At 44.2% G+C, this 23,789-nt stretch overlaps 1 protein-coding gene across 1 annotated transcript in view; it reads right to left on the bottom strand.

Moving 5' to 3' along the window:
- The window catches only part of SAMD12 (sterile alpha motif domain containing 12), a 385,878-nt gene that overhangs the window by 6,249 nt on the left and 355,840 nt on the right, over positions 1–23,789 (bottom strand). The gene's annotated exons all lie outside the window — the stretch shown is intronic.

Here is a 23,789-nt window from a genome sequence, read left to right as displayed (position 1 = left end):
TTTTGAGAGAACGTACAATTTATAAGCAAATGTTTGATTAAAACTTGCTATTTTTGAGAAAATGCAAACACAAAAGTAAGGTACTATTTAAGCATACTAAATATAAAAATAGTAATGCTACTGATAAGGTTATAATTAAAGTAGAATACTAATATATTGCTGATGGCATTGTAAATTGGGAAAACAACGTCAATTTATTTAGAAACTATTAAAAATTCACATTGTTTGAGTCACTGTTCCCATTCAAGAAGTGTATCCTAAGGAAATAATCTAAAAAGATGAGAGAAACTATATGCACAGATATATAACCTAAAGGTTATTTGTAATAGTGGAAAAATTGGAAAATGAGTCTCCCATTGTTGAAAATGTAGGTTAAGTAAATGACGGTGCATTAACAAGATGGATGCCTGTGTGACTTCCAAAGTAATAATTATGATGATTTTATTAGCTATTAGCTACCACGTAGCTATGTGGTAAACAGTTACGATACACTACAGTGCAAAACTTACACATATGCGTAGAAAAGAACTCTAAGTGAAATGATGAAGATACTAGGATTTTTATTATTGTTGCCTTAAATATTTTGCAAAACCACAAAAATTAGGTTCACAAGAATGCAGATGTGACCAAGGAGCACTGACTAGCCTAAGCATCCGTACTAATACTAATACGAACTCCAAAATAACTACTTTGAAGTTCTATTAAGAGATAACACTCCAGTCACACTGAAGTGGGAACAGAAACCAAGATGAATATGAATCTTCTGTCCAGGTCAGCCTGCCAGGGAACAGTGCAGCCTAGAAGATCCACGTGGATTTCTGGGAACCAGACACAGTATAGCATCCTTTTGGGATTTTTGCTAAAATCAGTCCTAGAGTAGAGAACCCAGAAATGGACCCTCAACTCTATGGTCAACTAATCTTTGCCAAAGCAGGAAAAAATATCCAATGGAAAAAAGACAGTCTCTTCAACAAATAGTGGTGGGAAAATTGGGGAGTGACATGCAGAAGAATGAAACTGGACCATTTTCTTATACCATACACAAAAATAAACTCAGAATGGTTGAAAGACCTTAATGTGAGACAAGAAACCATCAAGACCCTAGAGGAGAACATGGATAGCAACCTCTTTGGCCTCGGCCGCAGCAACCTCTTGCTAGACACGTCTTCGAAAGTAAGGGAAACAAAAGCAAAAAATGAACTATTGGGATTTCATCAAGATAACAATTTTTGCACAACAAAGGAAACAGTCAACAAAACTAAAAGACAACCTACAGAGTGGGAAGAGATATTTGCAAATGCCTTATCAGATAAAGGGCTAGTATCCAAAATCCATAAAGAATTTATCAAACTCTACACCCAAAGAACAAATAATCCAGTCAAGAAATGGGCAGAAGACATGAACAGACATTTCTCCAAAGAAGACATACAAACGGCCAATAGACACATGAAAAAATGTTCACTATCACTCAGCATCAGGGGAATGCGAATCAAAACCACAATAAGATACCACCTTATACTGGCAGAATGGCTAAAATTAGTAACTGAGGAAACAACAGAAGCTGGCGAGGATGTGGATAAAGGGGAACCCTCTTACACTGTTGAGGGAAATGCAAACTGGTACAGCTACTCTGGAAAACAGTGTGGAGGTTCCTAAAAAAAAAAAAATAGAGCTACCCTATGACCTAGCAATTGCACTACTAGGTATTTACCCAAAGGATACAAACATTATGATTCAAAGGGGCACCTGCACCCCAGTGTTTATAGCAGCAACATCCACAATTAGCCAAACTATGGAAAAAGCCCAAGATGTCTACCAAGAGAAGATAAATACACGATGGAATATTACTCAGCCATCAAAAAGAATGAAGTCTTGCCATTTGCTAAGATGTGGATGGAAATAGAGGGTATTATGTTGAGCAAAATAAGTCAGAGAAAGATATCATATGATTTCACTCATATGTGGAATTTTAAGACAAAACAGATGAACATCGGGGAAAGGATGGAAAAATAAAATAAGACAAAATCAAAGAGGAAGACAAACCATAGGAGACTCTTAACTCTGAAGGTTGCTGGAAGGGAGGCAGGTGGGGTGATGGGCATTAAGGAGGGCACGTAATGTAATGAGCAGTGGGTATTACAGGGAACTGATGAATCACTAAGCTCTACCTCTGAAACTAATTTTAAAAAATCAGCTCTGGTAAAATGTGTGACTTTAGAAAATTATTTTTAAGAGTAACCATAAAATTTAGAAGTGAATTACTGATAATAGGGAACCTAATTAATTATATTGGACCTCTATATTGGATCCTGAATCAGGAGTTGATAACGAGGCTTATCTTAGTTGTTGCTTTTCTAAATAACCACGTTTTTCACATGAACCTGTAATAGCCTGTAGAAAGCGGATGTGTCTAGTTTTAGGCTCTAATAACCTTATATGAACATAAGATGAGCCCATTGTATTTCAAAGCTCTTTCAACTGTGGTTCCCCTGTGCACTTCTTAGGATAGGTAGGAATAGTTCCATTTTATGGATAAGGAAATTAAGGCCCAGAGGTATTACTCACCATGGTCACACAGCTTGTATACTGTACTCAGTACCCAAGTACTATACTCAGTCTTAGGTATTTCCCATTCTAGTGACATGCAGGAATGACTGGGACACATATGTCAAGTATAAATATTCAGAACCTTTCCCATTCTCCTCTCTCCTAAGTAGGTTTCTGTGTTTATCCACAACCATAAGCCCACTCAGCACAATAAAGGGCCTTGTTGGCACAGAAGAAAATTGAAGACTTAAATTTGTATGACAAAAACAGAGATGATAGGAAGAACAGAGGGCTACTCCTCTAAGGCATGGACACACACAGCAGTAGAAGCCACTGAGAAACAAAGTGGGAGTTTTGGGAGTGACAAAGGGGACTCAAAGTGAAGGCTGCCCTGTGAGTCTGGCCTTCAGAAAAGGGCTGGCCAAGGAGAAGAGCATGCTATGGCATCATGCCCCCTTGACCATCTTTCCATGGAATCAGTAAAGAATTCAGTGCTCTTTGATGCTGTTGTGCTTAAGTTGTCTTTCATTTGAATGTGTCACCGCATTGAGTTGGGCTTTATGAGGCAGCAAGGGGCCTCTGTTGACTCAAACACCAAAAAGGTGGTTGCCTAGGGCAAGGCTTGAGCCACTGTCTTCCTATCAGAGAGGTACAGACAGGTAAGGGCTCTGCTGTCATCCCTTTGCTCGAGACTTCTTTGGTCTGCAACTGGAATGGTATCTTCAGGTATAGGGAAGCAACCTGAGATCAACATGCAAATTGGCAGGTTGCATTTGATGGCTCTGGTCTTTCAAGGGAGGAAGGGGTGCACTTTTTGGGTTCCATCCCCTGGGCTTCGGCCATCCCAGATTCCTTCCAGCTCCCCATATACAAGGACTCGTTCACAGCCTTTGCTCAGCCTTTCCTCCTGGGTAGGGAGCCTTCTTCACACACCCTCTAATACTAGTGAACACTTAGCCCTCCATTTTCTGAGACCACCTTACATATCGCATTCTTTATGAAGTCATCTTTCCCTACATGTAGCTGACAGCAGCCCCCATCAGCCGGCATGGCATCTGAAACCAAACCCACCAGGAACACTTTACTGTATCCATCTCTCCTAAATTTTTTGAAGTTGGTGCCATGTCTTTTGAGCATGTGTCTTCCCAGGGCAAAGCAGCAGGTGTACAGAGAGTGCTACATCAATAGTGAAATTAATGAAGAAAGGAATGATGTTGGAGAAGACAAGTTTTTTTTTTTCTTTTCATTCTTTCTGGCTTAAATCAATGCCTAGTTTTATAGGACATTTCATCCTGTAGCTCAGGTCTGCGTAATGGAGAGGGGGAGCACTCCAGTTCCTTTCTTGCCCCCTAAGGACTGAAGATACGTGTGCATGGCAGTGCCGGCTCTGTATGGCTCTGCAGCTAACACTTGGTAAAGGGCTCTTTCTCAGATCTCTGCTGGGTGGGTCAACATGACCATTCAGGCATTCTGGGAACTAATCACCTCCTAATCCAGTGGCTCCAGAGTCTGGGATGAGCAGAAAAGCATTTCAGTCCAGTGATTAAGGGCTCGGGCTCTGGAATCAGGCAGATCTGGGTTGACGTCCCAGGCTCACCGTTTTCCAGCCATACTATGTTGAAAACATGAATTTGTCCCGCCCTCAGTTTCTTCACCTTTAAAATGGTGATCGGAATCCCCACCTTTCTGGGTTGCTGGAATGATAACGGGGGCTCACAGAAAAAACACTCTGCATGGTGTTTGGCCAATAGCAAACATCTGAGTGATGGCTACTATTTATTATTATTATCACCACACATTCTCCAAATTCCTTAGAGCGACAAGAAATACAAATAAGGCAATGTTCCAACGTCATAGCTGGGGGCTGGGAAAAAGAAACACCATAGAGGGTGGTGGGGGGTGGTGGTGGGTGGGGGGGTAGTGTCAAGCCTTTGTACCCTTCAGGAGAAGGGTAACACTCCTCGCCTGCCAAGACCACAGTCAACATTCCCTGGCTTCCACTCTCCCCTAAATGAGTACAGACATTGACGGACAGTTCCATGATAAGGAGATTTCACATCAAAGGCAGGAAGGGGCCAGAGAGGCAACGGTCAACCTGGCAGAGGATTCAAGAACAGACATGGGACTGAGTGCATCCAGTCCTGCCTCTTCCCTACCCCAGCCGCAAGAGGCTGGTGGGAGGAAAAGATGCGGTACACAGGCAGCCTTACCTCTCCCGGGCTGAAGGAAAGCAGTAAGACCATTTCTTAAAGGGGTTGTTTAGTGTCTTCCGTTCAAAAGGAGGACCCATAAAATAGGCAAACAAACAAATAAATAAATAAAAGGGTCCTACCTGAAAGCATCTTTTATGACTCAAGTTAGAGGACTTTGGGAGTGGACCTGAATTGCATTCTGATGTGTCAGGTGTGAGAGGCACATTCCAAGGTTGTGAGAGCCACAGTTGTGTTAGCAGAACTAACATTTGTTGAGCCGGTACAGTGGGCCAACAAAAGTTCTACATGCAGTCACTCCTGGCTCTTCACCACCATCTTTGAGGCCTGAATTATAAGATCTTCTTAACACAACTGGAAAAAATGAGGTCAGGTTCATTAACTCCTCACAGTCCTAACTCTAGAGAGTATAGGGCCCAGACTAGAACCTAGATCTGCTCTCACCACAACGTTTTCCTGACTCAATAAGAAAGCAAATTCCTTAACTCCCAATAGGAATGCCGGAGAGAAAGTAGTTGGGTGTGTGTGTAAAGGAACGCTCATCAAATGGGAAACCTATACATAAAATGCCATAAATTAGAGGTCTGATCCAGAGAAAGCTTGTGCATTCCTATTTAACAATCTGAAATCTTTCCCAGGTTTAGAGCAGTAATTCTCCACTGGGTGCCATCCCTCCTACACCCCAAAGGGACATCTTCACTGTCCAGAGACACTTCTGGTTGTCGCAACTAGGGGGTAACTACTGCATCTGATGGGTAGAGGCCAGAGACCCTACTAAACCTCCTAGAATGGCGTTAAGACAGACCTCCCCCAACTGGCTCACCCCCATCAAAGAATTATCCAGCCCAACCTGTCAATAGTGCTGTGGCTGGTTTAGAGGATACAGGTCCTTGTTTATCTTCTCTTCCTGGTTGTGAGCCAAATATATCACTCCCAAAATAGGCCAAGATAAAACCAATGTAAGCGTGCCTGCTGTGTGCACAGGATGTAAGGCTGAGTTCAAACCTCACTCCTTCTACTCATCATTTGTTCACTTTATTTAATTTTATATTCAGTGTAATCAAAACCTCTGACACTAAATCATTTCTAACTTTTAGAACCCTCGCAGGTATACCATTATACGAATCAAGATTGGATGATTTAAACAGGTATGCTCAATTAATTAGTAAGCATATAGGGGAGAAATCAGGAGAGAAAAGGACAAAGGGGGTCTACGGCCATACCACCCTGAACGCGCCCGATCTCGTCTGATCTCGGAAGCTAAGCAGGGTCGGGCCTGGTTAGTACTGGGATGGGAGAAAAGGACAAAGGGGGATTTATGTGGCAATAAAGCTCAGCCCTGCGAAGGGTCCTTGCACTGGTTTCATTGCTGCCACTGCCTGTCCCTGCCCCCCTAAGCCCCCGCCCTCATAGTTTGGGGGCAGTGTTTGCCCCCTGAGAGTAGAATTAAGAAATTAACTCTAACCCCCTGACTGCATGAAAATCGAGGTCCAAATCTTGGGCAAAATCAGCCTGGGAGAGAGGACTTGGGTTACGGGTGGGAAAACAGATGATGCAGACAAACTAGCTTGTAACTTCTCGTACCCTAGTAACCGGGAAACTACAGCAATGCTGTAGGTGTCAACCCCACCCGGCCACAGGGTGCCCTGATATCAGGTTAAACATTAATCTGGGTGTGTTCTGTTGAGGGTGTTCCAGGATGAGATTAACACATGAATCAGTAGACTGAGTTCAGTAGATGGGTGGTCCCCAAGCAATCAGTGCAAGGCCTGAGGAGCACAAAGCCTGAGTAAGGATTCCCCAGGAAGAAGGAGATCCTGCTGTTTGCAACAACATGGATGGATCTAGAGAGGATGACGCTGAGTGAGTAAGTCAAAGAAGGACAAATACCGTGTGATCTCACTCATATGCGTAATTTAAGAAATGAAACAAATGCACAAAGAAAAAAGAGACAAACCAAAAAACCGACCCTCAACTAGAGAGAACGGATGATTACCGGAGGGGAAGGGGATTAAGAGTGCACTCACCCTGCTGAGCACTGAGTCACGAGTCACGGATAGAACTGCTGAATCACTATACTGTACCACTAAAACTAATAGAACACTGTTAACTATACTGGAATTAAAAAAAAAGAAAAAGAAAAAGAAGAAGAAAAAAATTCTTAAAAAAAAAAAAAAAAAGCCAAGAAAGGAAGAATTCACTCGCTATGCCTGTCTTTCTGTCTTTGAGTTGAGACACTGGTCTTCTTACTTTGAACTCAGAGTCAGACGTGAACTATACCTTATACCGTCAGCTTTCTTGGGTGTCCAGCTTGCAGATCTTGGGCCTTCTGAGCCTCCATAACTGTGTGAGCCTGTTCCTTATAACAACTCCTTTATCCGTCCAACCATCCATCCATCCATCCATCCGACAACTCTCTCCCCATGTGCACTTGAGAGATAGATTTGTCTATCTCTCAATAATGAGAGATATAGGTAGATAAGATAGATTACTATTATCTGCTGTTGAAGAACCAAGACCTCTTAATGGGTTCTGCTTCTCTGGAGAACACTAACACGGAGTCTGTAGACAACCATGCCCATAATAATAAGCACCAAGGTTAACCGACTACCGACCACATGCTTGGCATCATGCTAACGACCTGCATCTACTGCGTAGCAACTTGAGCAGGTAGATGCTGTGACCTCCCTCCACAGACGAAGGAAGTCGGTGAACACACACTGTGCATTAGGCCAGGCTATGACCCCTGATCTGGTTATGACATGTCAGGGCCTGTTGATTCTGGAAGTGCTAAGCAGGAATGTGCAGTCCCCAGGCCTCAGGGGAACATTTTCAGGCAAGTATTTATAGCTAGATGGCGTAGCAAGGCCTTGGCCTCCATCCCCCCCAACCCTCTAGTGGCTCCAAATACTGGAAGAGAACTCTTCCTGCAGCTGGCTGTGCAGTCCTCCTTGGCTTGGGCTGTCACCTCTCTCTGGGGCTTTAGAAGGCCGAGAGATGAAGCCCCCCCCCCCACACGAGTGAAAGAATGCACTTGTCTGCAAGCTGTCCCTCTCCTTTTCCTCAGCCAAGGAAAGAAAACAAAGACACTGCACTGGTTCCCTGACTGCTCTGCTACAAGTAAAGCTGCTCTTCTACCCAACAGAAGTCAACTCTGGTTCCTGTGGCTTAAACTGAGTCTCTGGATTCCAGGGTTTAGCCACGTGGGCATTTCGGCCACAGGTTCTCAAACCTGCCTGCATCAGATTCATCTTAAGGAGCTTCTTAAAATCGTAATCTTGTCCAGCTTCTCCCCATTTCCACGGATTCAGAATGTCCAGGGGGAGGTCTGCAGACCTCTACGTGATTCTCTTGCGGCCCGCCGGGCACAATTCCACGGAAGCACGCTGTCCTTTCCCCAGTACTTAAACAGCAGTAACTTGTCCTTCAGATAGAGAAAAGTGTGTAGACCGAGGGGAAATTTGGTTTACAGTCTTGTTTGGTTCATGTAATAAAATACCAACCATCGTGGCTAGAATCCAGGGCAGCGATCCAAACATCGGATTTTAGAATGGGACGAGACAAGAGCCGTGAGGCCTGAGCAAGCCGTCCAGCCCACTCAAAGTCTCAGAACCTAGGCATGCTCCACTGTCCCAGTCTTCTTTCATCTGTACAGGTCGATTCATGCACCAAGCATGCAAGCAAGCAAGCAACATTCATTCCATTGAATATTTATTAAAATGCCCAGCGTTGCCTGGGGGGCTTTGGGGCTCGTGGAGTTTCATATCTGTATCACTGTACGTATCATACTGTATTAGAATCACCTGATGATGTGTCTGTCTATAAACAAATGCTTGTCACACTTTATTTTTTTTTTTTTTAAGATTTTATTTATTTATTTGACAGAGATCCCAAGTAGGCAGAGGGAGAGAGAGGGAGAAGCAGGCTCGCTGCTGAGCAGAGAGCCCGATGTGGGGCTCGATCCCAGGACCCTGGGACTATGACCTGAGCCGAAGGCAGAGGCTTTAACCCACTGAGCCACCCAGGCGCCCTGTCACACTTTATTCTATGAAGAAATCCCCTGGAGAGCTTGGTAAGGCATAGATTTTGAGCCCCACATGGAAAGAATCCGATTCAGTCGCTCTGGAGTGTGTCTATGAATGTGCATTTCTAACAAACTTGCAGGGACACTGATGTTGCTAGGACCACTCTCTAAGCACCCCTGCTCCTGACCCCAAGCTTCTTCAGCCAAAGAATATGTCTTCTTTTCCTTCTGCAGTGTGTGGAAGAAAGCCTAGAATATCAAAGGGGCTCTTGAAATGTTTGTTGAATGAACGTACTGTCCAAGCTACATGAGTAAGGTTAGTAGTTACTTAAAAGTAGGGGCAGAATTTGCTTGGGGGCCATAGTACTGTTCTCTAATGAGAGCTGGTTCAGGACCTTCCATGTATGGGTACATGGCAGGGGGGATCAGTTGGTTAAGCATCTGTCTGCAGCTCATGTCATGACCGCAGGGTCCTGGGATCCAGCCCCCGTGTTGGGCTCTCTGCTTCTCCCTCTCCCTCTGCCCCTCCTCTTTCTTGTGCCCTCTCTCTCTTCCTTTCTCTCTGTCAAGTAAATAAAGTAAAATCTTTAAAAAGAAAAAGAAATTTCAGCATATACATGCATCTGAACTCCACAAATTCTCTGTGATAACCCAGGACACCTATAACTTCAGGCTCTCAGGGCATGATTTCCCCAGGAAAATGACAAAAGCCTCACCCACTTTATGACCGTTTGGAACGAGAACTGCTGACAACAGTGGCTGCCATCTTGCACCACAGGGATCTGATTTGATGCTTTTCTGGGAAAAAGTATCATCAGGCCAGATGCTCTCAGCAGGGACGCGTTTGTACAGCCAATTAGTAGGAGGTAACCCAGTGATTCCATTCTTTGCACTGGACAGAGGTAAGCATTTCAAGTCATTAAATTCCAACAGCCACTGTAAAAGCCCGCAGAACCTTCCAGAAGAAAACTCTATCCATTGGCACAAACAATAATGAATGTCATGCGAGAGCATGAAAATATGCCTTGAGGTTCCATCCAAGTTGCCACTGACATTCCCCTCCATCTCCACAATGGCAGGAGCGGTTGGCAGATTATATTCTGAGGGACTGTCTCCTAATTTCTCCCGTTGCTTCTGCTTCCCACCTAACTCCCAGAGGAGGACGTCAACTGAGTAAGTCAAGTTCCTTTTCCTTCCTTTTTTCCCTTTATTCTTAAGTTCATCTATATCCCTCTTTGTCTATTTAATCTTATTTTAATCCCAAAGGCTTCTCTGTGGAGCAATCCAGTAGTTTCTTCACTGGAAAAATGCTAAGATTCACATCTTCGGAAAAAACACATTTTAAATAATTCTCCAGATCCTTAGCTTTTACAAGAGACGAGAGAATCATATTTCTAAAGGTGTATACAAGGTATACTTAGTGCTTCTCCTTTTGCATGCCAAGTCTCAAGGGGGCAAAAGTGTCTTTTTGAATTAATGCCATACAAGCTAAATAAATATTAACATGTAGTGCTGATAATAATGATGGATTTCACCATACAGAGTCTTAGCGTGGAAGGGTATTTTACAACAGTACTTCTCACATTTTAATGTGCGTATGAGTCACCTGGGTATCTTGTTAAAATGCTGATCATGCAGGTCTAACAAGCTCTCGGGTGATACCACTGCTGCTGGTCTGTGGACCACATTGTGAGCAGCAAACCATAGAGCTCTTAATCTACAGCAGCTCAGACCAGCGGAGCTCTCCTCAAGGATGGGGATGTTCAGTGTCCGCTTTGTCCAATATAGTAGCCATTAGCCACATGTGGCCACTGAGCACTTGACATCTGGCTAGCGCCTAGAGGAAACTAATTTTACATTTTATTTCATTTTAATTCATTTAAATTTAAATGATCACATGTGCCTGGTGGCTACTCTACTGGAAAGCAGCTTTGTAGCGTAGAAAACAGCCTGAGAAATGTAGTAAAAATTTCAGAAAGAAAAAAACCCCAAACTAAGAAACCAGGTGAAACTACAGATCCCCTCACCCATATTGTAAATTTATTCTGATCCCCACCTCTCCTTCCTGCTTTCTGTTGCAAGGGCTCAGGGCTTCCTCTCTGTTCTCCATCATTTTCCCAGAATCGTTCTATAAACAAAATAGTGTAATTAGGAAAGACTTGATAAACATTCTGAAGTGTAGAGGATTATCTCGTTTACATAAACCCTTTTGAGTTGGCAAAACCAAGCCACGAGTCTTATAAGAAATCATTCTTTTGTTACAGGTCCTTTCGACTCGGGTATGCCTAGCAGGATTCTCAATACAGGCTCCCAGGTAATTTCTTTACGTGTGTTTTGGACCTTTGGTCTGGAACACTGGAGCATATGGAAATAGACACGGAGTCTAGAAAAGTTCAAAAAGAAAATGAGCTCAGTTCAAGTTGAGTTCCCCCAGATGAGAAAATGTTGAGGGCCGGGGAACAGGAGGGCTTAGTTTTGTCTAAACTGATTTATCAGCTCTAAGCAGGTTACAGCCTATATTATAGCTAACGAGGTTGGGAGATCTTCCCTGGGCTGGTGAGTACTAATTTCCATTGAGGAAAAAGTTATGAGGCTTGGATGTCTTAATGATAACAGATAATTTCTCTGTGTTGGCAGAGCTACAAAGTGCGTTGCTATGAAACTGCATGGATTGGGCTATTTCTTTTGTGTACACAGTTTCCACTTAAAGAATCCGCTTGGCATGAGTCGCAAACCTGCTCGGGGACCCTTGTGATTAATTGCTTGAACTGGCTGGTGGCCATCAGCAGGATCTTGCAATTGACCAGGTTCTACACAGAATTATGAAACTTGAGGTTTAATGGGATTTCAGGTAATGGAGCCCAGATGTCCAAGACTATGATGTTTGAAATTACGTTTGCAAGGCTTCGGGGCTTAAACCTTATTTATTTCTTGCTTACTAAATTTTCCTGTTCCCATCTTAATGTCATCTCAGACCAGTCGAATGCTCAGGCCTTCATTATGGCATACCGCGCCTAGAAAAGACATTCACCAATACACACCTGCCGCCGGCAGCCTCGAGAGACCCGACCTGCCTACCTTCCTGCCCCTGGGATTACCTTCCGGCCAAGGCTATGGTCATTAACACCCCTCCCACCACCTTGCCACTGCACAGCACTTAACTTCCAAGTTGCTTTCACACATTTAATTGCATTTTATTCTGTTAGGGTCTAGAAGCAATGGGCTGGGACTGGTATTATCATCTCCGTTTGGATGAGGAAACCAAGCAAGGTACACAGAAAAGAAGGAATAGTAATAGCTAACAGTCGTGGAACACTTATGTGCCAAGATCTACTGTTCCCATGGTGTTTCTGGACCTCATTCCTTTTTTTTTTTTTTCAATTTATTTACTTTGAGAAAAACAGTATTCATTATTTTTTCACCACACCCAGTGCTCCATGCAATCCGTGCCCTCTACAATACCTACCATCCAGTACCCCAACCTCCCACCCCCCCGCCACTTCAAACCCCTCTGGACCTCATTCCTTTAAGCCGTCTCATAGCTTTGAGACAGATAGGATTATCAGCTACACTTTGGAACCCAGAAAACTAAGGGCCCCGGCATTTGGGTCATCTTAATAACTGATGCCAGGCTGGAAGCTGGCACTCTGGTTCCCAGTTCTGACGCACGGCCACCTCCTTAAGGAAGTATTGGTGGCATCGCAGAGGAGACTAGAATCTGTTGTCGCTACCGCACCATTCATGTTCCGTCATTCCCAAGAAAGAAGACAAACCCCAGGCGGATTTTTCTTAGGAGAAGCGGCCTAGACTCCCAGTCCCTGCTCTCCAGAGCAGTGCTGCTTCCAGAATGCTCAGAGGGAGGAGGGAGATCCTGTTCCATGGCATCCCATTCGGAAGCCGTGCGTGGCTCACTACTCCAGACCCTGCAGTCACGCTTCAGCTAGTCCTTCCAGCCTCATCCACTCTGCATTCCAGACACAGGGACCGGTGGCCTTTGTCCTGCACTGCCTGTCCTTTGTTTGTAGGGTCCTTCCTTCCTTCCATCCTCCTGCTCAAATTCTCCCCTTCCTGCAAGGCCAGCTCACAGGCCACTTTAGGAAGGCTTCACATATTCTCACAAAGCCTATCTCTCTCCGTTTGGGAACCTCCACATTACTTTGCTGAATGAATGGATGAACAAATGGGAAAAACAACTTCACTTCTGGACCGCTGTTCCTGGTCCGATATGCAACATCGCGGATATAGGCACCCAGGCAAACCACTACCATATAATGTCCTCTCTGCTGCCATAGAAAATTCCAGGGGAGCAGAAAGAAGGGGCGTGCTCCATGCCGCATGCAGATGTGGCCAGAAAGTCTGCCCAAGCCTCATCTCCCCTCATAGTTAGGGAAACTTCACGTTCACGGGGCTCGTACTCTGCGCATCTGTGTACAGTGCCTTCAGCACAGTCTTGAACCTGAGCAAATATACAACAAATGCTAGGACTGTAGTAGAAGTGATGGGGTTTCTGTCACGATGGTGGGGGGCATAGCCTTGCCACCTCCCCTCTTTCCAGTGGAAGTGCAGAAGAGAGAGGTAGGTCTTTGTGGATGCCTGCACACACCTCACAGGGGTGCTGGCCCGGAGGGAGGGAGAGAGGGTCAGCGACCAGCAGGGGCCCAAACCATGGCGCCCTTTAGGAAGGGGTCAAAGGATGTTTAACATACAGCCCGAACACCAGAGTGCGGGCACGTCTTCCTGAAACCAACTCCTGTCTTCCAATGTTGGGAAATAGTTCTTGTTTTAAGTTTTTCTCATTTTAGAGCAGTTCCTCTCATTACTTAGCATTTAAAATTCTCTGTACAAATTAGCTATTTTTATTACTCACCCCTCTCAGCAGGAATGTGAGGGAATCCTGGGCATGAGCCCAGCCCCATGAAAGCCCTCTCTCTAGAGAGGTCAAGTCTGGTTTTGAGGAACTGCAAACAGCATTTCATCCATATTCCGGAAGTCTGTTGGAGACAGGAGGTGGGATGGGTGTCACGGCCAAACAAGCCTCTCTATCCAGAATCACCAACCTGCGTTGCTCAACAATCTGAAGGAGTCAGTGTAGAATAATAAAAAATAATGGTTTCTTCCACTTGCTAGTTTTGAGACGGGTCATGTTACTGAACCTCGCCAAGCCACAGCTTTGGTGACCGAACCAAGCTACAGCTGCTTCGTCTGGAAAGGGAGGGAATTCGTGTATTCCTCACCCATAAAAGGAGTGAACAACAACAAGAACAAAAGACATTTTTGTGGGAACTATTACTTTTCATTGAATACAAGATACATTTTTTTAAAGATTTATTTATTTGAGAGAGAGAGTGCACACAAGTGAGCGAGTGTGCTTGCAGGCACGGGAGGGGAGGGGCAGAGGAAGAGAATCCCCAAGCAGATGGCCCACTGAGCCCAGTATGGGACTCTATCTCATAACCCATGAGACCATGACTGGAACCTATACCAAGAGTTGGATGCCCCATGAACTAAGCGATCCACATGCCCCAAGATGCAATTATTTCATTTTTTTTTTAAAGATTTTATTTATTTATTTGACAGAGACAGATCACAAGCAGGCAGAGAGGCAGGCAGAGAGAGAGGAGGAAGCAGGCTCCCTGCTGAGCAGAGAGCCCGATGTGGGCCTCAATCCCAGGACCCTGAGATCATGACCTGAGCCAAAGGCAGCAGCTTAACCCACTGAGCCACCCAGGCGCCCAAGATGCAATTATTTTAAAGCTTATTTATGTTTTTTGGAATCTCTAACCCAACGAGGAGCTCAAACTCATGGCTCCAGGGTCAAGAGTCACGTGCTTTCCTGACGGAGCCAGCCAGGCACCCCAAAAGAAACAATTTTTTTTTAAGATTTTATTTATTTGTTGGCGGGGGAAGAGAGAATAAGCAGGGGGAGCAGCAGGCAGAGGAAGAAGCAGGGTCTCCCCCGAGCAAGGAGACCAATGTGGGACTCGATCCCAGGACCCTGGGATCAGGACCTCAGCCAAAGGCAGACTCTGAGCCTACTGAGCCACTCATGTGTCCCAAGATGCAATTTTTAACATACCACAAAAAAGGACAAAAGAACCCACCCCTGCTTATTAAATTATGACATAACGATTTTTGATAGCCCTAGATAAGGAACAAGATTAGCCTTTTGCTGTTTTGAAATTCTTTCATTTATTCTGAAGAACCCGGTAATTTCTCTGCCTTTCGTGTATTATAGGCAATCCTTCTGCATGCATTCCAGTAATAAAACACAATGTGCTTTCATCTGCTTGTGATACGCTCTGATCTGAGATGGTAGAGAGAGCTCACCATTGCTGCTTTGCAGAAAGATATGAAATCGAGGCCATTTTTCTGATGTCAAACATTTGCCTCCCTAATGGTATCCTATTTCAATGACGTTCAGCCTACAAGATAAATTTTCACTTCAGTGCCAAATTGTAGTGTAATATTTCTAAAGACATTTTAAATAGCAATTAAACTCAACAGGTGAAGTACTAACAGTATATATAACTTGAGTGAGTGATGAAAATGTGAACAATCAGAGCCAAATTCATGCATGTACAATTGCCATTTGACCTATAATGATTATACGACTGCCTAGATTGTAAAATGTACAATTCAGAAATGTGGAGATATGAAAAAGTGCATTTCAGAATCAGTGAAACATGGTAAATGAAAGAGCATATGGGTCTCGCACCCAGTAGATGCCCAACAAATCTCAGATCCCTTCCCTTTTAAATAAAGAAGGAGAATGGGGTGAATCTCAAAGGTTCAAGGAGGCTAGACCTCCTTTTTTTTGCAAAAAAAAATTAGATACTGGATTTAAATCTGACTCCTGCTAGATACAATTTACATTCCAGAAACACAAAATCATGAAGGATTTATATAGAAGTCAAAGTATTTTTCCAAACACGATGGCGGCACATTTTTTGTTGCATCCCCTCTCCCTACTTCCTACTGAGAGGTGGGGTCTTTGTCCTACTCCCATGAATCTCGGCCAGGCTTACAGCTGCTTTGTTCAACAGAATAGGACAGAAATGGCATCGTGCCAGTTAGGTGTAATACTTAGGAGGACTGGAAACTTTTCTCCTCCTCCTTAAGACCTGTCACCGTGCTATATGTAAGTCAAGTTGCTACATGGAGAGGCCCACAAGGAGGAGAACTGAGGCTCCTCACGGACGCTCCAGCTGGGCGACCAGCCAACTGCTTGGACTAAGTTGCCAGCCAACTGAGTGCACCATCTTGGATGTGATCTTCCAGCCCCAGCTGGGAGCCTGTGGGGGCAAACAGGAGGTCCCTGCTGAGCCTTGCCCAACGTGCAAAATCATAGCCAAATGATGACTATTGAGTTTTGAGCTTCTAAAATACGCAACAGTTTGTTATATAGCAACAGATAATTGAAATTCACTACCTTGTTAATTTTCACAGATGCCCTGAGCAAGACCTGTTCTAGAATCTCAAAGAGTAGGATGTGGAAGTGGAACTCGATCTTCTGATCCTTGGTCAGAGGCCCCTGCATAATTATTCTGCACAATGGAGTTAATTAGGGGCTAAACACGGCTCTTACTATCTTACTCCTTAGCTCTCATCTAACTATATGATGAGAGCCAAATGGTCTAGGCCAATTCTGGTGGGTTCAGGAAAGAAATAAAGAACACTCAATGGGGTGCCTGGGTGGCTCAGTCATTAAGTCTGCCTTCGGCTCCGGTCATGATCCCAGGGTCCTGGGATTGAGCCCCACATTGGGCTCCCTGAGGAGCAGGAAGCCTGCTTCCCCCTCTCCCACTCCCCCTGCTTGTGTTCCCTCTCCTACTGTCTCTTTCTATCTCTGTTAAATAAATAAATAAAATCCTTAAAAAAAAAAAAACACTCAAGAGTGGAAAACTTTCAGTCTTTCAATCTCTCTCTCTCTCTCTCTCTCTCTCTCACACACACACACACACACAATCTTAAAGCTTAGCTGGAATTTGGAAGTGGACATTATGAGTTAGATGCAAATGTGCTTGCGGTGCTCCCAAGCTCTTTGGCACATGTGGTAGTGACCTCAAGGAACTATTGTTCTTAGCGGAAACAAGCTAGAGTCTCAGGGGGTTCGTTCCTATCGGTCACAGATTGTTCAGAATGGAGTCTCAAGTAGACACAGATTACCTCGTGGACAGACTAAAACACAGGGCGTGGAATCCATCACATCCTTATGACAGAAAGGCTCCACATCGGGAGAGAAGTCTGGTTGATCCAAAGTCACTTTAGACAGGAACCGAGTATATTTCACACTGTTGTGCCCTTTCAATGCCAGGATGTCACAGTCTTCTGCTTCCACATCCAGCAGCCTGTGTGGGCAGGCTATGGCTTCCACAGCCCATGAAAGCTCATGGGAAGAGTGTGTGCCCCTGGTGGCGACAGCTATGGCTAACCAGGCCACGCTGTCAAGTGTTTCATCTGGCAGTGTGACGTTCAACGAAAGGGGCTTAAGAAGATGGATCTTCTTTGTGTCAGAGAAACCCTGAGTATCACTGAAGCGGGAAGCCGTTCAACAGGCGTCTCTGTAGGATGCTATCTACCATGGGTCTGCATGTGAGAAACGGGGTGTTTAATTTATTCTGGAAATCAAGAGGGGAAGGGAACATACATTTCGTGCTGAATTCAATACAAATAGCTGTTGCTTATCTTTGCTTTCAAGCTAGAGCACTTACGAAATTGTAATTCTTCCCCATGGCTTGCGGCCGATGGCAAAGCTCCCATTTCTTAATGACATCAGAGGCGCAGGAGACAGCGCCTTGTGGCGCACGGACGTCATAGAGAGGAGCGGCAAGTGCAGGTGAGCAATGGCCGGAGGTGGAGCCAGAGGCTGTAGGGGACCACTACTCAGAGGAGATGTTCAACAAGAGGGTTTGGCTGTTTCCATGCAAGGAGAATTTGCCTGAAGCATTTAAATAATTCTGCAGAAAAACAATCGAGCTAGAAGAATCGAACTTCTCTATCCAGGAACAATTTTGTTTTGCAAGCCAAGTTACAGCCAAACTCCTCTATTTCAGACGTTAAGCTCTGGCAATGTTAATAATCTAAAACAGGAGCTGGCCAACTGTAGCACCTCCAAGGCAAAGCCAACCTCCTCCCTGTTTTTGTAAATAAAGTTTTATGGAGACCCAGCCACATCCATTCATGTACGTTTCGTCTGTGATGGCTCTTCCGTTGCAATGGGAGAGCGGAGTGGTTGTTCCTGAGATCATATGACTCACAAAGCCTAAAATATTTACTGTGTAGTTTTTCATACAAGTAACTAACATACTAAACTGACCTGCACAATGAGAGATTTTAAAAAACATATTTAGATACTTGAAAGAGTGAATTTTGATAATCTGGAAAACTTCCAAGTATTGGAGTGTATTCTAACTGTTTCTTGATAAAGTATCAGGCACACATGAACGTGGTGTGAGACTTCAGGACCCCACTGCTAAGGCTCCCGTGCACTGCAAGTAAATATCCCTTCACTACCCACATCCCTGCGTTGGTTTGTCCTTTCTAGTTCCTGGCCTCAGCATTCCTCTCTGGCCCCTGCAGTAGTTTCCTATCTGGTTTCTAACTGTTTAATCTTCTACGCTAATCTCTTCAAAACACTCTCATCCTTTGAGTCTCCCCAGGAAAACTACCCATTTTGTTTACCAGCACATAGCAAACAAATCTATCCACTATGGGCAAGAGATTGTGCTAGATTCTGAAGGAGATTCAGAGCTGAGATAAGGGAATTTTTGTTCCTAAAGTGTTGAAAATCTAAGAAAGGAAGTACAATCTACTTATAGAAGAATAATTTATAGAATAAGGTATTAAATGATGCAAAAAAAGGTTTATTGGATTTCATATAAGGAAATGCTGGCTGCTCTGTGGATTGGTTGTGGAGAAGGTGGAGTTAGAGAGGAAAGGGTACTCTAGGAAATAAGTGATACCTGACTCTGTTCAAAGCCACCTGTATTCCTCATCTGAAGCTCTCTGTAGTCACTACCCATCCAACCAACCCACCTTCCTCAACATCCCTCACAAGTAACCTCTCCTCTGAAGACCTTGGTGCTTTCTGGACTCTGATATTTGGGCATGCTATTCCTAATGCCTAGGAATTGAGCTTATCCCAACTCAACCTATTACTTGAGGGCCAAGCTTCCATCTGGGGGGCCATTCCAGCACAGGGTCCCCTGCAGTCGTACTGCGCAAGCCTAGCACATAGTTCACATCAAACATGGCTCACAGTCCACATTCCGCAACACCAGAGCTCAAGACAAGTGCACCAATGACAGGCTTGGATGTTAAATTGCCCTGAGAGCCTAAATGCTTTTTCTCAAGTCTCGATTACTCCATGGTGAATCAGTAATAAACAGTCCACAGCCTGCCATGGGTCTGCAACCCACAGTAAATAGCACTGCTCTAGTCTAACCCTGTCTCTTCATCTTGTAAGTCATCATAGCATCTATTACCCATTGTAGAGGCTAAAAACTAGTGGTACATAGGCCAAATGCGAATTAATTGCCAAGATGTAAAAACTGGATTTATATGTCCTTGAAAAATTGGCAGTTGTGGCCTTGTTGTCCTATATTCTCAAACGACAGTCACTGGCTAGAGCTGAGCAGACCTCTCCTTAGATATGGCATGAACTCCCCAGTTCTCCCCAGTTCCCATCACACCTCCTAGAATTCTCAAGACAGCTCACCTCTCTCTTTTTTGTGTTCACCCGAGCCCCATGGGCATTTGTGTTGGACACATTGTGCATTCTGTGATGTGCCTTCTGCCACTTTAATTATATTTTCACATATTCTAATTGCTTGCTCTGTGTGTGTGTGTTGTGTTCCCACCTGGATGCAAAGTCCTGGAGGGGAGAGACTATGCTCTGTACTTCTCAATCTCTTTCAAGAAATAGCATGGTGCTATTCACACCAACAAGAGCTTAAAACTTTTTTTTTAAAAAATATTTTATTTGAGAGAGAGAGTGAGTGAGCAAGTGAGAAGGTCAGCATGAGTGAGAGGGGAGGGGCAGAGGGAGATGCGGAGCAGGAAGCCTCACGGGGCTCCATCCCAGGATCCTGGAATCATGGCCCGATCCAAAGTGAGACACTTAACTGAATGAGCCACCCGGCGTCTGTCTTCGGCTCAGGTCATGATCTCGGGGTCCTAGGGTTGAGCCCTGCATCACCTGCTGAGCAGGGAGCCTGCTTCTCCCTTGGCTCTCCCCTGGCTTGTGCTCTCTCTCTCGCTGTCAAATAAATACATATAATCTTAAAAAAAAAAAAAAACCTTTAAATAAAAATAACCAAATGAACAAATGATCAGTATTGTCTAGGTTACACATCTAAAGTACAAATCCTGTGTCAAGCACACACAGTAATTTTGCCTACACTCTCTGGTGGGTCAGAGGCAGCTACAAATTCCCTGACACTCCCTCCAGTGACAGATGGGGGTCGATTTCCCCTCCCCTCGAATCTAGGCTGGCCTCTGACTGCCCGTTCTAGGACTAGCCTGGAAAAGGATGGGCAGCTTCTACGTGGTCTCTTGAGAAGTCTGACTCCTCGGTAGAAGAGACGGTGTTGAGCAACCTTGAGACTCTGTGGAGAGGGGGAGGGCCCAGCGGAGCCAAGTTGTCCAGCCATCCCTGCCAAGGCACCAGAAAGAGCGAGGAAAGCTGTCATGGGCCAGCCCGTCCACCAGCAGGACACCACATAGGAATCAGAGTCAAGGCCATGTGAAGCTGAAGAGTTGCCTAGCTGAGCCTTGAGCGAGTCCCTAACACTGAAAACTGTGAGATACAATAAAGTGGTTATTGTCTTGAGCAACTAAGTTGTGGATGCAAACAGAGATGGATACACGACACAGTGATGGATACACGACACAGGGATGGATACATGAAACAGGGATGGATACATGAAGCAGAATTTAGCCCGAGTTTCCACGGTTTACCAGACTAGCATCCTTATTTATTTATTTATTTATTTATTTTAAAAGATTTTATTTATTTGAGAGAGAGCTCAAGTGAGTCCACAAGTAGGCAGAATGGCAGGCAGAGGGAGAGGGAGAAACAGGCTCCCGCTGAGCTGGGAGCCTGATGTGGGGCTGGATCCCAGGACCCTGGGATCATGACCTGAGCTGAAGGTGGACGCTTAGCCAACTGAGCCACCCAGGCGCCCCCAGACTAGCATCCTTATTACCAACACTCAAGTCCTTACATATCTTTGGAAAGTTACAACATTCCAATGAAAATGATAATGCCTGTCTGGTGTTCTAGGTAAGTGGTTGAAGCTGCTCAAGGAGGGAAGGGCTGACCTTGGAGTTTTGCCAATGAGAGAATGAGTGTCCCTTGGCATGCATGTGAGTGCGAGTGAGTACTTGCTGATGTATAATTCCACTGTCACAGCCTTCAGTAATGGAAAGATAAGTCATATCTTGGTCTCTAGAGCAATTGTGCTGGGCTATTCTTTTTTTTTTTTTAATTTTATTTTCTAAGTTACGAAGAGATCTAACCCTGATTTTGATCCACACAAATAATCTGGCCGTAATTTTACATTTTATGACTTTGTTTCTGTGACTGTGAGGTTGTGGAATAAAACTTTTATAGTCTTTAGCAAATGGTTCATTTCAGTTGCCAGATCCTAGAAATCTGTAGGTCTTTAAAAGAAGTGTACATTTTTGATAAAAGCTTACCTCCTTCCCAACTATCTGTTCTTAGTTAATCACTACATTTTTCTTCTGCCATCCTTATCACGTTGTAAAATCAGTTTATCAAAGAGCTGTTCTCAACTATTCTCATGTATTTCTCAATTTCCTGTTGGAAACCCTGGGAACCAATTGGCAACAATGGTGATTCAAGCACAGAGAGATAAGATCTAGACTCTGCTAAGGTTGGAAAGGTAATAGAAACAGTTGACAGTCACTTTATCTCTTCCTAATAATTTGTCCCCATGAAACAAACAGATCAAAGTGTTCCCATAGAACACTTTTTCAGTATTTTGAAATGGTCACTTTATAATCATGTAACCACTGATTATGCAAATCCTGTCCTTTGAATGCAAATGCTGTCCTTGGGCCAGAGGCTTAAAAAGAAGGAGGGGTTAGAGACTCACATAGGGAAGAGATAACAGTAGAATATGATGATGTAAAAACCTCTGGAATTGGCCATCTCTTGATTTTGGCTGGGAAAGTGATCTCGTGGTTGGGATGGAGCCTGGTGATGGGCTCTGCACTTAGCTAGGAGTCTGCTTGGGGTTCTCTCTCCCTCTGCCCCTCCCCATGCTTGCACATGTGTGCGTTTTCTCTCTCCTTCTCTCTCTCTCCTCTCTCAAGTAAATGAATAAAATCTATCAAGAAAAACCCTCTGGAATTATTTGCACACCATTTCTAAACAAAACAAAACAAAACAACCCAAAAATCAGACCACACACACATTGTAATCACTAACAGGACAGAAAACTTTTCAAAACTAAATTGGAGACAAAGGAGTGCTCATGAGAAACTGAAGACCCACAGTGAAGAGAGGTAACAAATGAACAAAATACTTGTCTCCCCTATTATGTGTTTATGGTCTGGTTCATGCAGTCACATGACAATAAATCCAGACGTACATTAATTAAAACAATCTCTGCTCACAAGTGGTTCACCATCTGGTGAGGTGGGAGGTAAACAGAGGAAGTAACTAACTATATTCCAATGGGATAAGTACTGTATGAGTGGTGCAGAAACTGTGCTAGAAACATACGGAATAATTAATTACATCGAGGGAGTGGAAAGGGGCATTTAAACTGAGTCTGGTGGCTGAGTAGGCTATCTCTGTGTATAGCATTTTGGGAAGAGAGTTTTGCTTAAGACACGATGTGGAAGAATGGAGGAACAGAGTTGCTTCCGGAATGGCACGATGTGAAAGAACAGCTTAGTCATAGGATAAGTTAATTGGGTGAGGGGTGGAAGAGAAATGAGGGTGCAGTGGCTTACAACCTAATCTAGAGTTCAGAGCCAGATCATGAAGAGACACGTAAACCTGGCTAATGTGTTTGGATTTTATCATGTAGACAATGGGTGGTCAGGAAGCTCTTAGAGCAGAGGGCGTGCCGTAATCCTATGTGTGGATTACAAATACCACTTTGTACTGGCACTGCTGGTAGGATGATCATAGATTTGCCTTGGAGCAATGGCCACAGTTGTCCTTTATATATGTTGGAGTGATTATTTGATTGCTACTAATTAGAGAACAGAACACCATGTAAACAAGGTCCATGTTTGCTCAGAACAGCCTCTCCATCACCAAGCATGGTGCCTGGTACACAGCAAAGCTTTGATGATGAGTCATTGAATGAATCAAACCATTCAATATTAACATTGGCCAACCAAGAGAAGATGAAGGCCTGGATCATCGACAACAGGGACGAGAGAAGAATTTTGATTCACACGTCTAAAATAAAAGTGCTGGGTTAGCTCTAAGAGGTTAGGAGACAGGATGGATATGAGAGGGGGACTCCAAGTTTTCTAGGTTAGGTGACGGGGAGGAAGGTCAGTTGTTAAAGAATCAGGAAGAAGAGAAGTGGGTGTTGTTGCGAGGGGGAGAATTTGGTGGTTTCCACGTATATTTGAGACTGTCCTATAGGGCAAACAGCTAGAGGTATGATGTGGGTAGCAGGCAGAATGTCTGGGTAGAAAGAACTGAGAAACCAGCGGACCCTGGATTTGGGCTTTGTCATTTACCAGCTCTGTGGCCTAAGGCATGTCTTTAGCTTAACTCACTTTAACTCAGATTTCTAACTTACAAAGTGAAAATAAGAATCTCTGCTATAACTAACTAAAGGATGATTTTATAATAATCTAAACTTCAGCAGAAAATGATTTCTAAAGGGTACAGAACTTTATGAGGACTCATACTTATTATCATTACCCTAAAAGACCAAGGTACATCCCTGAATAGAGTATGGTACTAATCAGTTCAAGGTCATAGATCTAATGCACCTGGGCCACCTGACTCGGTA

The sequence above is a fragment of the Neovison vison genome, chromosome 4 (genome assembly GCF_020171115.1).
Source record: "Neovison vison isolate M4711 chromosome 4, ASM_NN_V1, whole genome shotgun sequence".
Taxonomy (NCBI): Eukaryota; Metazoa; Chordata; class Mammalia; order Carnivora; family Mustelidae; genus Neogale; species Neogale vison.
Note: the sequence above shows the minus strand (reverse complement) of the source record. Positions and strands in the feature narration are given on the sequence as shown.